Consider the following 12355-nt stretch of genomic DNA (forward strand, 5'->3'; position numbering starts at 1 on the left):
CCCCGGCCCGCGCTCGGCGCCCCCCGGCCCCGCCAGCCCGGCCCCATTGGGTCGCCCGCCCGCACATCACGGTGCTCCGCGCTGCGAATGGGCGGCCGCGGAGTCACTCAGGGCAGGGCAGAGCTGAGGCTCCAGCCAGGGCACGCCCCGTCCTTGTCCCTGCCGCCGTCGGGCTGCCCTGCCGTGCTGTCTTCCCCGCTGTTCTCTGCCTGCATCCCTCTTGTCCTGCATGTATTCATCTCCATGCCCTGCGTGTATCCCCAGTCCCGCGCATGCCTCACTCCTGCTCGGCAAGCATCCCTCATTCTTCTGTGTGCAACTCTCCTCCAAGCAGGCATCCTTTCTTCTCTACATCCCTTCCTTCTGTGCTCGCGTCCCTCCTTCCGTGCAAGACTGTGTCCTGTCTCCCATGCAGAGGCAGCCCTGGCTGGCTCAGCCCTGCCACGCAGACAGAGGAGCTCTGGGCTTCCCTTGCAAATTCCGCTTGTCTCCCCAGGAACAACACTGCGGAGTGATGCTGAGGATGTCCAGGGAAAGCTGGCGCTGGTGGGCACATTGGTCGAGGAACTCCCCACAGAGTGGAGCCAGGCGCTGGCTCAGGGCCTGGCTCCCACAGCGAGTGAGTAGAGTGCAGGAGCCTATCCCTTGCACCCTGTCATTCTGTTCTGGACAGAGAGCATTGCCATGGCCTTTCCCCACACAGCTTCCAGCTGTCCAATTTGGGATAGGTGACCTCATAACTGTCCTAATTTCTACATTTGCTACACAGATATTCACACCGAAAATTGCTACAAGGGTTCAGGAAATCAAAGGCCTTAGGGATGCTTTTTGCTTGGTGGAGAGCAGAACTCAATCCAAAATAGGCCTTGAATGGAGAAAGAAAAAGCAAACACCTGCTGTGGGAAGAAGGAGGTGAACAGAGAGAAGGAGATGGGGCCAGAGCTGCACTTCAGACCTTGGCCGGAAAAGGCAGAAGTTGTTTCCCCAAATGGGAAACTTCACACTCTTGGCCAATGCTGGCACGTCCACCAGGACGAGGAAAAAACATGGATTCGGATAATAATGTCTTCGTCTAGTTTTAGGAGAAAAGCAAATACGCATTCAGGCACAAAAAACCCTTTCCAGGCCAGAAAGATGAGACATTCCCATGCCTGGAGATGAGAACAGCACAAAGTAATAAATTCATACAACAACCGGGAGCACTAGTGGAAGGTGCTAACTCTGGTATAATGTAAAAGCACATCTCATTTTTTGCCGTTTAACTATTTTCCACCACTGTCAGAAAAATTAAACTTGCCAAAAGGTGACGGTTACTTAACAGACTATTAATAGATAAGGCACACACCAACATTAGATCATTCTTTCTCTTCTCTTTCAAACTTAAATAAATGTGGGGCATATTTAACTAGAACTGCCCAGTGAAATCCATTGCAATTAGTACGTAGTTCTCTGTGTTGGCAATGTTAGCGGTGCACATTTCTGCATCTGAATTGCATAGTCCTATGTTATGAATTTTTATATTAATTATTTACAGAAAGGCTGTCAGTCTGATAATTATAACATAAAGTAAAATGCATTTTGTTGTCAAAACTGCCAGGAAAATTCATTTTGCAGTGTATTTCCAAAGCTACCAAATGACACAGTCTCATAAAGTTGTCCCACATGATGGAAGTGACATGGCTCACAGTGGGAGTTTCCTCATCACATTAGGAGCAGTTTCCTGAGAGAATCAGACTCTCTTCCCATCTTCCTTTTATTCTTTTTATACAGTTGGATTTCTTGTTGGATATCAGAAGCTCTTACATATTCATCAGTTTGTTAGGCTGGCTCTTGGAGATAGGAGTGGTAATTTTAGACTGATTTTAAAAATTAGTTCAATTTTACACTCTGTGGTGGTAGTCCTGTGTTTAGATTAGACCAATGCTTCACACTACATTACAAACACAAGAGAGCTGGGAATGTTTCTGACTCTGTATTTTAGCAAAAGAAAAATTATACTTTGGATTACTTCTTGTCCACTTCTGCTAGCATGCCAACATAAAAGAACGGGAGACATTAAATCATCTTTGTAAATCTTGACTACTCAGAAAATGCAGATTACATGTTTCCATGCCCTGCTTTTGTCCAAACCAGTAGTATGAAACAGGCAACTCTTTGTTCTCCAAATGAGGCAGCAAAGTATTAAACATATTGAGCACTTACCAGTTGCCTCTTTATTAGGATTTCCCCTTGTCTTCTTACACAAAGAATGTTGAGCTATAGTAGACACATCAATTCATTCAGCTACAACTGCTTAATACCCTGTGATATAGTCATCAAACTCAGTTTAAGATTTTTATTATGTACTCAATATAATTACCATATTCTGAATAAGATGTCAAAATGTGGAGTTTCACTTACACATAACTAGTGAACATCTTCTTTGCAAAAACACAACTGCATGTTCTTGGGTGATTATTGTTAAAAACACTCTAACACAATGTCTTGGGGTGACTTTATGATGTATATCCCCTATCACCACTCTATGCCCAGAATTGAATTTTGTGCCTTTCTGTGCCTTTAAACTGAGCCTGAGAGGAGGGAGAGAAAAAAACTGAGCAAACTTTTCAAAGCAGTTGTTCAAGGACACAAATACACACTCCTCTGTGTTCTGCTGCTGTGGCAAGAAGAGCAGAAAAAACACCTTCCGGCTTTTCCCAGCTTTCAGCTCCTTTTCTCCGGAGGGAGATGGAGAGTTGAACTTTGTTTTCCTGGGACTTCATCTTTTCCCTTCTTCTCTTCCGGACTGTTTCAAAAACATCAGAACACACTGGGAGAATTTTCCACCGAGGTGCCGGAGGTGGGCCCACACGGGCCCAGCTCCGAGGAGGAGGAGAGAGACCACACCTACAGAAGGACTTTTAATCGTCCTAGGTTTATCTCCACAGCGAGAGGTTTTATTATTTAGCATTATTATTCTTTTCCTGTGTGTTTGTTAAATAAATAGGTTTTTTATCTCTTTCACTTTCCTCCAAGGAAAATTTTTTTTTCTGAACTTGGTGGAGGAGGGGTGGTTGTAGCCTGCCTTCTATCAGAGGATATTTTCCTCCAAATTTGTCTCAAACCAGCACACACAGATACTGGTTTCCCTTTCTCAGGGAAGCTCAGCAATTACTGCTTTGTGAAAGAGTGGGCAGACTTTTTCAAGATCACCTGACAGCAGGCAGTTGGATTCTTATTTCATTGCATCCACAGGTGATGTAACCAGGAAAGGAAAGGTGAAATTTTGGCAAAGGTCACAGGGGAAAGCCAGTCCTCTTATAAAAGGTCCAATGGAGATTATAAACAGAGACCGAAGCACAGAGTAAATCTGGTATATGAGTGTTAGCCAATTCCTGAAATTATATTTGGGACATTTTTAAAGCCCTTTCAGAAAGATTACTGTTTAGAAAATGACAAAGAGTACTGTTTGTACAGAGGGACTTTCCATACAGTCCCATGAGAATAGAGGGCTTAGGGCCAGAGAGGGGACAGGTATTTCCAACCTGACTTACAACATGACTGAGGTTATTTCGTATGACTTTTAAATGAAGTTATAGTGAAATATTCTTGTAGAAAATATGCAAACAGAGGATTTTGACTTCACTAACTACTAGCACACTCCTGTGTGCTTCCTTAGGAGGAAGGAAATGGGCCATACTTTTTGAAGACTTGTTTAAACAGTCCTTAATTAATTCTCTTCCTCAGCAGAGTACAGTGAATTTAACAGGTGTTAGAAAATGCCCTGGTGTCTTGGGGTGACTTTATGATGTTGTATCCCATATTGCTGTTCTATGCCCAGAAATTTCTATGCCTTTAAACTGAGCCTGAGAGGTGGGAGAGAAAAGTGTACTTTTTCAAAGCAGTTTTGCAGTTTGTTTTCATGTTTCAAGGACACTGGGTCTCTGCATTCAGCTGCGGCAGGAGAGCGAGAGTGGAGGGAAGCACCCAGCTTGCTTTCTTTCCAGCCAGCTTTCAGCCAGTTTTTCAGCTCCTTCTCCTCCAGAGAGTTGAACTTTGTTTTCCTGGGAATCCGATTTTTCCCTTCTTCTCTGCTGGACAGTTTCAACATCAGAATACATTGGGAGGACTTTTCACCAAGGCCTTGGCCCTGGAGGTGGGCCCACCACCCTGTCCCAGCTCCAAGGAGGGGGAGAAAGATCTGCAGAAGGACTCCGAAATTTTCCCAGGTTTCTCTCAGCAGAGCAAGAGGTTTTATCATTTAGCATTATTATTCTTTTCCTGTGTGTTTGTTAAATAAATAGGTTTTATCTCTTTCACTTTCCTTCAAGGAAAATTCTTTTTTTCCTGAACCTGGTGGGGAGAGGGGTGGTTGTAACCTGCCTTCTCTCAGAGGATATAGTTCCAAATTTGCCCAAACCAGCACACCTGGCTATAGAGCCACAATGGAAGGAGACTGCCTGTTGGATTTTTTAAATTTGTAAGGATACGGATTTCTATAAATGCAGTTTATTGCCATAATAATCACCAGGCAGATGGAGGGTTGGCCCTGCATCCAGTATGATTTTGCTACTGATTCCAGCAGAAGCTGGATGGGCCCTTAACAGACTTTGCCAATGCCAGGTTAATGTTAGTGTGACTCCATGCCTAGAGAAGTCAAATGAATTTTTACCATCTCTGTTAAAATGTAAGCTTCTTATCCGGCAGCTTAGCGATGCTTCTCCCGTACTTCTTTTCCATTGTATAAAAGTTAAAGCTGGGTTATTGAACAATGCTGATATCCCATGGCTAAGATAGCTGCCCTAAGATAAAAATCATCACAGACCGTAAGTGAGGGGTGGTGACAATCAGGAAGAAGGAAAGGAAGCATGACAGGGCAATTAAAAACTTGCATCTCTGATGCATAGTATGGCAAGGAGAGAGAGAAACCGCAAAACACACCGTAGGAGTTCATATGGGTTCAGAAGAGGCCTTTAAGGAGTTGGTATGAAATTCTGTCATTAGAATTAAGGCATCTGTTCTCAATTAGACTTTTGTTTTCTGCAAATACTTACCCACAACATTAACAGAATCTTAGAACTAGGATATTATGTCAAAAACACTTGTCATCAATCAAAGAGAACAACTGAGTGGTACTGTGAACAGATTAATAATCTGGAACTATTTTTTCCCATTGCAAGAAAGCAGATGGAAATCTGCATTATATTTTGAACTACTGAAAATTGAATTTACCTCCCACTAGAAACATTTACTCAAATAATTCTGGGCTCTTCTTTACTTAAAAACAACTTTTGGGAAATAAATATCAGTAAGTTTATCCATCAAGTTTGTCCAGTCCAGGGAATCCATATTCAAAGTCTACAGAAGTCTCTGAGACTCCCCACCATGAGTGCAGATTACCCACCAAAGTTAACAGCATGCCAGGCTGTGGGCAGGCTGCCTTCCCTCTCACTGTCCTGGCTGCCAGATAACACATCACCTCATGGGACTCTAGACTGTGTTGTGAAACCACCAGTGCCTCCTATTTAATCTGCTCTCACTTTGGTGAAGGGGTTCCCCAGGGTCTCATATTGTGTCTATCCTGCAGTGTATGTTTTATTTGTTTAAAATTGTGCTCTTTCTTGTCAAGGAGAGTTTTTCAGGGATCACCCATGCAGCATTAGGAGAGCTCTTCAGTTCCAACTCATCAGTGGCAAGCCAGAGTTACACATATGATGCCTTTGCACAGCCCTTAACTACAGGTTTTTTATGGGTTGAGCTTATAGAGGCCTCACTGACCTTCGAAGCACACAGGACACCGGGTGAGATTTTATTTCCAGTTCATATCAACAGGGTGAACTTCCCTCCTTCACCATTCTGGATCAAAAAAAGCATGACAATGAAAAAGTGCTTTTGTCTCTTCTCTTTACTTGATTTATCAACCCATCAAGACCAGATGCTGAAAAGCTACTGAATCTACGTTTCCTTTCTCCTAGCTAAGGTATAAGCAACTGCTTACAAAGAAAATCATGTTTTCAGAGAACATGAGATGCAGAAGGTCAGACACAGGTAGTTTGGGGCAGAAGAACCAAGCAGACTGTAGAAAATACAGTCTCTGCCATGTAGCTGATAGCTGTTCATTTTTTATCTTGGGTGACACTGGTGTGCAGTAACCTGATTATTACCAGAGCCTGATGTTCTGCATGCAGGTTCTTATTATTAAATCCTGGCAATGTGCTCAGAGCTGGACAACATTACCCTGGACTGAAGTTTTCAGGAGGGGTTCGAAGGGGGAAAAGCCTGGTGGTTTGGCAAGATAGGAGTGGGTCAATACTTCATGCAGTTGGTTTTGCATTGGGACAAGACTGGAGGCAGGAAGCAAAATAGCTGCTTATGCAGGCAATTCTGCATGGTATCAACAGCTTGGGATGGGATGAACAGGGACGTCTACAGGGCCTCCAAGGAGGAGTCTTGAGTGCACAGTGCTAACCTTCATGCTGGTCAGGCTTGCAGCAATGGCCCTGCTTTCATTTTTCTCTCCACTCTGCCTTCCTTTGGCTCAACTCAAGTTAAAATGAGGTACACAGAGCCTGCATGTCAGCTAATGAATTATATTCATCCGCTGCAGGCTGAGAGCTGGAGGCTGTGCTTGATAACTGAGGAAGTGTTCTTGCTGCTCAAGGACACTTTTTCTTATGTTTCTAATACTTACTAATTTGCTCCTATCTTCACCAAAATAGTTGTCAAGCACTGGAACAGGCTGCTCAGGGAAGTGGTTGAGTCACTATCCCTGGACAGATTTAAGTCTTGTAGATGTGGCACTGAGGGACATGGTTTAGTTGTGGTCTTGGCAGTGCTGGGTTAATGGCTGGACCTGATGATCTTAAAAGTCTTTTACAACCTAAATTATACTATGGTTCTAACTAATTTGGACTTTTTAGTCCTTCTAGTCTGTAACATATTTCTGAATATTTAGTTCTCATTTTCTCTGGACTTTCTCCTTGATTTTTCTTTTTTTTTTTGCCACTCTAACTTTTGCCTGCTCCTCCCTTGTACTCATGCTGGCACAAAGTTCCTTCAGCTCCTGCAAAACTCAGTCATCCCACAGCTTCCAAAATCTATGGTGAGTGGAAGTGAAGCAGGGCTGTCTACATTCCTGCAAGCCCAGGGCTTGGGAGATGGTGTGGACATGTGCCAGGGCTAATAAATAGGGAACTATTAGTGACTGTGTAAGGCAGGAAAATTGCAGAACAAGATAAGACTCACAGAATTCTCTTATGCTGATTTTGGATAAGGATATTTACCCAGGGAAACAAAAAAGCTATCCTTAAAAGCAATGCTCTCTCTCCAGCCACGTGTGTGTTTCTGCAGGAGCTGTGCTGTATGTAACAGGAGCAGGACTCTGTGTGGAGGTGTAGCTGTGACACACTCACTCCCTTGCACCCTGCCTAGCACAGAAGTTGCTTTGTAGTCTCACAGCCCAGGCTGTGGCTGTTCCCAGCTCTGAGGCCAGGCTGCACAACACCTGCCAAATCAAACACCCTGCGTAGCTCCACTTGGACCCAGGACACATGAAACCCAATGCAGTGGCCGGAACAAACTCAGTGGAGCAGTTTCTTTAACAGGGCCAGCAACTGCAAGGCTTTGTTTCCTTCTCCTGGTCTCTGCAGAGCAGGGATCAGGCCAGGTGCCTTGATCTGAGCAGATCCAAGGAAGCTGCTTTGCCCTGAGTTGCATCTCCAGGTAGCTGAGTGCTGCTGGGGCAGGGATGATCCTGCTCATCAAAACCAGGAGGCTCTGGTGCACACCAGCCTCCTCAGGATAGGTGAGTGCATGGACTGGTGCTGGTGCACCAGCCCACACTTACATATCCATGCTTTGCATTCCCTAAACTTTATTGCCAAGGACACAGCAGGAAAGAGAGAACTGCCTGAAAATAATGTGACTTTTGTGGTAATTGTGTGTGGGATGAGGCAGAAAGCAAAGGAACTCCTTGTGATATACAAGAAGAACATAAGGAACTACAGAGACAGGGCAAACAAAAAGCAGTCTAGGGTGGTTCAGGTTCACATCATCCTGCTGCAGGATATGGGACAGACTAGCTACCTTCTCCAAGGCACTTCCAGCCTTTTCTCCTGCTATTGTCATTCCTGTTCGTTGCAGGAAAGCAAGTTTTAGTGCTGGTCACACTGGAATTTCTCTCCTCTCCCATGCATCTGTGCAGGATCCCAGGCAGCACAGAGGGTGCAACTACAGTGCATGGAGCAGCTGCAAGCTGTGTGTGCAATGGAGTTAACCTCATTTCCAGCCCCCTAAGTGGTGTTTAGCTCCATCCCCCTGGCACAGGAGCATGGATCAGTCCTCCAGGCAGCAGTATGTGGAGTGTTGCATCCAGCTGGCAGCAATGCTTTCGCCTTCCTGACCCCACCATTGTATTCCCCTTGCTTAGCTCTTGCTGTTCTAGTTTTTGCTGATCTAGACATGTTAAAATTACTTTTTCTCTTGGTGCCTGACTCTAGGCAAGGTTATTAGATAGCTGGGTCACTGCAGTCTGTGACTGTCAGCTGCTGAAATCATTTGCATTGGTCTGTGAGCTGTTAACCCACTAAATACCCACTTCTGATGACTAACCAGCATCAAAACTCCTGCAAGCTTCATTTTAAAAACAAGGAATATTTTTTTCAAAGAGAACAAGAAAATGCATTTCCATGTTGTAAAATTACTTGCCTTCAAGTGTCAAGAGCCCAGCTCAATTTCTCTCTGGTCTGCATTCTGGAATCATTACCACCCTTATTTCCAGTAGTGCAGAGAGTCTTTTCCATATGCCTTCACTTCAGCCAGTAGTCTGTAGCTAGTGTTTAATGTCTCCTAGGCAGGAGGAGACGAGGACAAATCAACATCTCTGCTATGATGACAATGACCGTAGAAAACATAAAACCTTTCTCCAAAAGCAGTCCCCACCTCTGAAAGCAAGCCCAGTCCTGCAGACATTGCTTCAACCCCTCTGAGGAGTGTGCAGCCTTGGGACAGTCTGTGAAAGGAGCTCACAGAAAGCTTCTGTGTCCCAAAATATCCTCTTTGGCCAGAGCAGCATCCTGGCTGAGGGGAGAGGGCTCAGCAATGAAGAAGATGCATAAGTTAAAAATTCATTTGGACAGAAAATTTTTTCTGAATTCATAAAAAAACGTGTTTTGCATGGATATTTGCTTTCACGGCACTGGAGGACATTTGTGTCAAATGTGATGGGTGAGCAGAAACTTCATCTTCTGCATTCTCATAATTTGCATCACAGGACTTTTAACTGGACACTGTCCTGGCATTTCACATTCCAGCCCAAAAACAGTCCTCAGGTTTTGACCAATATGCTCTATAATAAAGGTTTATTTCCAGTAATAAATTTACTGGAAAAGGACAGTAACAGCTCATAAAAAGTGTTTCTCAGCATCAGCTGCAGACAGGAATTCATCCCAGGAGCTCCTCTTTCTCCCTCTGTTGGAGCTGATAGGGACATGCTGGATCAAAGGGAATTCATAACTGTGACATGGCTTAAAAACAGAAGAAAACAGTACTCTTGCAGAAAAAAAAAAAAAGGTTCTCTAGTGGGCTGGACACAGGCAGAATTAGAAAACAGGCTGTGTTGTCCTCATGCAGGGACATTCCATGTCCTTCTGCTTCTGCAGCAGGCACTGATGGTCTTTTCAAGGGTGGCAGATGAGAGCAGTGAGAGGCCCTCAACTGCCATGTGTGGAGGATACCTGAAATAACCAGGCCCTGGCCATACTGACCTGTACAGAAAGGACAAACTGGTTCTCAGAATGGCACTGCTCTCAGCCATGCCAAGCCAAGGATATTCCCCAAACCATCTGCCCCAGGCATTTTATCACCTCAGTGTTTAAGGACTGGGCCTCTACCCCTCTTTTGGGTCCCTGCCTCAGCAGCCACTCCAGCAGAAGAGCCCAAAGCTCTATTTCTTTAGAAATGCAGCTTTTTGACAAGGGGTATATGGTCCAAGACTTTTCCAAGGGCCACACTTGCAGGAGAGGTGGCCATGTGAAGCCCAGTTCGCATCCCCAGGAGCTGCTTTGCAGGGTGGTGTCTGCCGTTACAGCTCTCCCGACCTCAGCACTTCCTGTGCTCCCCATGGAGACAAAACAGGGTTAAGAACTGCCAGCACCAAGTACCCCAGATAGAGTAGGGCACTCTTCTGATAGACAAAGTAACATATATCTGTCACAGAGATCTCATCTTATTTTGACTTGGCAGTGGGAAGAGTTTTGATCACTTCCTGCTTTTTCGTTGTTGTTGCTGTTATTTTAGCATTATCTGTCCTCACTTTTCATATTTTTGATGTTTCATCCAGACCAACATCAACTGCTCTGACAGCTATGAATAAAAGGCTTTTTTCTAGAAGTAGGGCAAGCAACATTTGGCTTTAGTTTTGATTTTGTCCCCAACGATTTTACAATTGACTTTGTTTTTGCGTTCACACATGTATGTCATAAGAAATTTGAGAATGAAGCACTGCCAAGGGCATTAACACATAAAACCATTTTTCAGCCACTAAATATCCCCTCCTGATCTGTGAAAAGAGTTTTTTTTCAATCATTATACACTTATGGTCCATCAAATTGGTACTGGAAGAAAATTTGAAGTAGCTTTCTGTACCACATAGCTGCTAAGTGGCTCATATTTGCTTTATCTTTCGAAACACACTATTTTTTGATGGTGATGACATCAATACTGCCTGATGGTTTTGTCAGGCCACCTAGCCATGAAGGCAGCTCAAAAAACCTGACCTTGTTTACAAGTGATTGTAAAGGTCTGTGCTCCCTGTGGATTTAATTTCTGTATTAATGCAACTACTGAAGTATTATCTTGAAAGAGCTGTTTCACAAAGACTTGAAAATCACACATTATGAGAAGTCCTGATGGACTGCAGTTCTTCAAAAACTGCTCCAGCATGGGTGCCTTCCATGGGGTCTGTCCTTCAGGAAGAGGCTGCTCCAGGTGAATGACAAAAAGTGTGGAGTCAGGTCAAACTCAGCAAATCACCCCAGATCCTGGGGAATACAAATACTAACCACAGATTCAAGTGCAATATTTTAAAGCACAATCACTTGACACGTCTTTTTGAGTGTGAGGTTAAACACTTAAAGAAGGCTGCAAGTGGTGAAAATCTTCAAGTTGATGCAAAACGAGTTATTAATTTTCACTCCAGCTACAATTTATCCTTTTTCTGTTTTGTTTTGCTAGCCAAACTCTGATTTTCCCATCCTGCAACTGGGAGAAAGAATCTAACTTTCCCACTGGGAACCAGCCTCACAGACCTGGGAGCTGGAAGATGTGCTGTGTAGCACACACTAAATAAAATCTTTGCCCTGCAATTCAAACAAGCCCGTAATGGTTTTACATTCCCAGCTAGGAGGAATATTTTTCCACATACATGCAGCTTTCTGGTGCATACACAGCTCCTCAGGTTTAAATGTCAACTTGAGACCCTGGCACCTTCTTCTCATTTTGATAATAATCTCCAAGTGAGCAAAACAGAATTATTAATTCTTCCCTTATCAAGTCCCACCCTACCTAACGCCACCCAGCTGCTTAATCTTTACAACCTCTGAGTTGGATATTCTTCTTGGCACAGCCCAACATTTTTTGTTAAGACTTGCAATATTTTGCACGATTTTTAAGAATTTGAACTCTTCTTGAAGAGTGCCACCTCCTTGAATCCACCACTGTGTTTTTACCTGCCACCTTTCACTCTTTATTCAGAGTATCTAGATAAATTGGGATAATGATGATCATGTCCCCTGGCCATGTGCCATCTAACAGAGTGCTGATCCACACATGCAGATTCTCTGAACCATTATTATGGAGGCACTAGTGACATCACCGAGGGGTACAGGAGGGTGATGGGCTGTGAAAGGTCATGGCAATGCAAATTCATGTGTTCTGCAGACAAGCCCCTGGGTGACACGGATGCTGTGATCTGGGTGGCCTTTAATGACAGCTTTTCCTTCTGGACACAGATCTGCCAGGGGCTGACAGTGCCTCTGTCCCAAACTGCCCTCTGCGATTTGCCCTTGGCTTCGTGTGCAGCTCTGCTTTATTAGTGTGGCCACTGCCTCCACCCTGGGACAGATCACTCAGTTCCCAAGCAAGCCCTCCTCCACAGTGGGAACTGCTGTGAAACCCCGGAGAGAAAGATTTTGATCTTTATCAGCATGAAAATAAAGACTTCTTGGAGGCCACCCTTCCCCAGATGCTCTGGCCAAGAGGAGCTGCAGCCATCGCTGGCAATTCTGGGCATGCCAGGGGAACACTAACACATGGCAGGGGATTAGGATGACACAGCTGTTGGGACAACAGCTGGGTAGGCTGACCCTGGGTGCAGGTG

This window comes from Corvus brachyrhynchos, unplaced genomic scaffold (genome assembly GCF_000691975.1).
Source record: "Corvus brachyrhynchos isolate BGI_N302 unplaced genomic scaffold, ASM69197v1 scaffold36, whole genome shotgun sequence".
Lineage (NCBI taxonomy): Eukaryota > Metazoa > Chordata > Aves > Passeriformes > Corvidae > Corvus > Corvus brachyrhynchos.